General features: G+C 41.9%; 1 pseudogene; it reads right to left on the bottom strand.

Moving 5' to 3' along the window:
• Positions 1-493: 493 nt before the first annotated feature.
• On the bottom strand, positions 494-612 carry LOC111747021 (annotated as a pseudogene).
• Between the last annotated feature and the right edge of the window lie 2,504 nt (positions 613-3,116).

Here is a 3,116-nt window from a genome sequence, read left to right as displayed (position 1 = left end):
TTTTAATTACAATGTGTCTTGGTGTAGGCCTCTTTGGGTTCTTGGTTTTGGGGACTCTCTGAGCTTCCTGGGGTTGTATGTCTATTTTCTTCACCAGGAGAAGGAAGTTTTCCATCATTATTTCTTCAAATAGCTCTTCAACATCTTGTTTTCCTTCAGGTACCCTTATGACATGGATATTTTTACCTTTAATAATGTCCCATAGGCTGCTTAAATTATTATTATAGTCTCGCCTTCTTTTTTCTTGCCCTGAACTTTACTGAATGTCCCTGGCTTCCCCATCCTCTATATTGGTGGTTCAATCCTCTTCTTTATCCACTCTATTTATTCCATCTAATATACTCTTCATCTCAGATAATGTGTTCTTCATTTCTGACTGGTTCTCTTTTGTAATTTCCATTTCCATTTTTATGTCTTTTCATCTCTGTTAAAAGTTCTCGCTGAGTTTTTCTAGTCTTCCCTAAGTTCATCGAGCATCTTTTTTTTTTTTAAATGCCTACAGCACCTGGTATTCCTAGGTAGTCCCCCTTTCAAGTACTAACCAGGCCCAACCCTGATTAGCTTCCGAGACCAGATGGGATCAGGCACGTTCAGGGTGGCACGGCTGTAGTCACTGAGCATCTTTATAACCATTGTTTTGAACTCTGCATCTGTTAGATTCCTTGTCTCCATTATTTTTGGATCTCTGTTCTGTTCTCTCAAATGGCTTCTGCTTCTTTGTCTTTCCATTTTGGCTGCCTTTCTGTGTTTGTTTCTATGTACTAAGCAAAGCTCTTAAGTCTCCCTGTCTTATTGGCATGGCTTTGTTTAGTAGGTGTCCAGTGGCACAGTCCTGAGAGGGGTTCACCTGCAGGCCAAGTTTAGCCCCAGCTGTGCCCCTCTGGGACCACCTGTTAAGATTCAGCAAGCAATCCACAGATGCTGTGCTTATAGTTGCCTCAAAAGGCCATACCAGAAACCAAGGCCAGCTGCCACCAGTGTGAGTCTAGGTGCTGCTCAGCAAGGACCAGCTGACTGGCCAAGGATACACCTGTATGTGTCTTGGGTGGGGCTGTGAGTTGGGGGAGGAGAAATTTCAGGGAATCTTCTGGGCAGAGTGACCTCTGTTATCCAGTTCGATGCCATCTCAGCAATGGCGAAACCGCATCCATACACTGGGAGGAGTAGGGCTCAACAGAGGAACAATGGATACCGCCGGCACTTCTCTCTGGGAGAAACTCTAGCCTCTGGCCCTCACTCCGACAACTCGGTGTCCCCCTGTAAGTCCCTAGTGCCCTCCACACAGCTGAACCTGTGCTGGTGCTCCAAGTGAGCAGGTCCGTCACCTCGAAAGTCCATTCATGGACATGGCCCCTTTAAGAGGGATCTGCAGCTGCTGCAGCTTCTGTCCCACTCAACTGCTCCGGAAAGGGCAGCCTCATGTCCTTGCCTCGTCCTACCTCCTCTTGTTGCAGGGTGATTTCTTATTTCGCTCCCTAGTTGTAGAGCTTGTTCATCTAGATCCCAGGCAACTTTCTTTGCCATTTTTTTCTCCTCCTGTATTTTTTTTTAAGAAATGCAGAATATCCCATTTCATGGATATAGCATGATTTATTAATCATGTCCTTCTGATATTTTGGATATTTCCCATTTTTACTTCCTACTATAAACAGTGTTTTACTTGATATAATTTGGTTAGTATATTCACAGACAGATACCATTCATGTAGAGAAATTTTTGATCAAAAAAGTATATGTGTTTTATATTTCAATGAATAATGATAAACAACCTTCCAAAAATGTTGCACCAATTTATACTCTTCCCTCAACAAGTCTTTCTTATCATCATGACTTCTATCACTTCCTTTATTATCACCTGAGGCTCTCCAAGGTGAGATTATCCTCTCACGTGTAACTTTCCACATAACTCAGGGGGAGATTGACATTTTTATTTGGCAATTATTACTCTCCCTTCATTTCTATTCCATCCCTTGCCCCATACACATTCATGGGAAGAGTATATTTTCTTATCACATTGATGTTGGGGTGGCTATGTGACTTGCTTTAGATAACAGAATGTGAGTGAATGAGACACAAGGAGAGAGTTTTCTTGTTTCTGTTTTTTATGAAATATAATCGACATATAACATTGTGTAAATGTAAGGTATAAAATATTGATCAATAAAATTTATATAGTGCAATATAATTACCACTGTAGCATTATGTAACACCTCAGTCATGTGACATAAGTTTCATCTCGTTTTTTGTAGTAGAACAATTAAGATCTAGTCTCTTAGCAACTTCAAAGTTTATAATATGGCATTGACTATAATCCCTATGCTGTGCATTAGATCTCCAGAACTGATTTATCTACTAGTTGCAAGTAGATAAAGATGTTGTACACTTAAACAACATCTCTTCAATTCCTCTACCCACCAGCCCCTGGCACCACCATTCTACTCTCTGTTTCTGAGTTAGATTTTCTTAGATTCATTTAGCATAATGCCCTTAAGGTCCATCCAGGTTGTCACAAATGGCAGGATTTCCTTTTTTCTCATGCTGAATAATATTCATTATATATATTTTACAACTCCTTTATCCATTCATCCATTGTTGGACACTTATGTTGTTTCCATATGTTGGCTATTGTGAATAATGCAGCAATGAACATGGGGGTGCAGGTATCTTTTTTATATCCTGTTTTTTTTTTTTTTTTTTTTTACCTTTGGCTGTATACCAGGAAGTAGGATTGCTGGATCATATGGCAGTTTTTTTCCCCCTCTCTTCAATCTCCCCCTGTCACTTCCATCGCTGACCTACAAATGTTGTTGTCTCTTCTTAAGAACTGGATCTCTGAAGGTGAGACATCTCCTCCCATGCGCTCCCGGTGCGCACCTGGGGCTTGGCACCCCTGGAGCACTTGGGGGGCCTGGCGCATCTGGGGCCTGGCGCACCTGGGGTATGGTCCGTGGCTCCACCTGGGGCGTGAACCCAGGACCTTCTGCGTATAAAGCAGACATGCTAACCACTACACTATGGATCCACCCCCGGCAGTTCTAATTTTGTTTTTTGAGGAAACCTCAAATTGTTTTCTATAGTGCCTGAACCAACTTACATTCCCACCAACAGTGTACAAGG

This window comes from Pteropus vampyrus, unplaced genomic scaffold, assembly GCF_000151845.1.
Source record: "Pteropus vampyrus isolate Shadow unplaced genomic scaffold, Pvam_2.0 Scaffold208, whole genome shotgun sequence".
Lineage (NCBI taxonomy): Eukaryota > Metazoa > Chordata > Mammalia > Chiroptera > Pteropodidae > Pteropus > Pteropus vampyrus.
The sequence above is the reverse complement of the archived record's forward strand: the minus strand, read 5'-3'. Positions and strand labels throughout refer to the sequence as shown.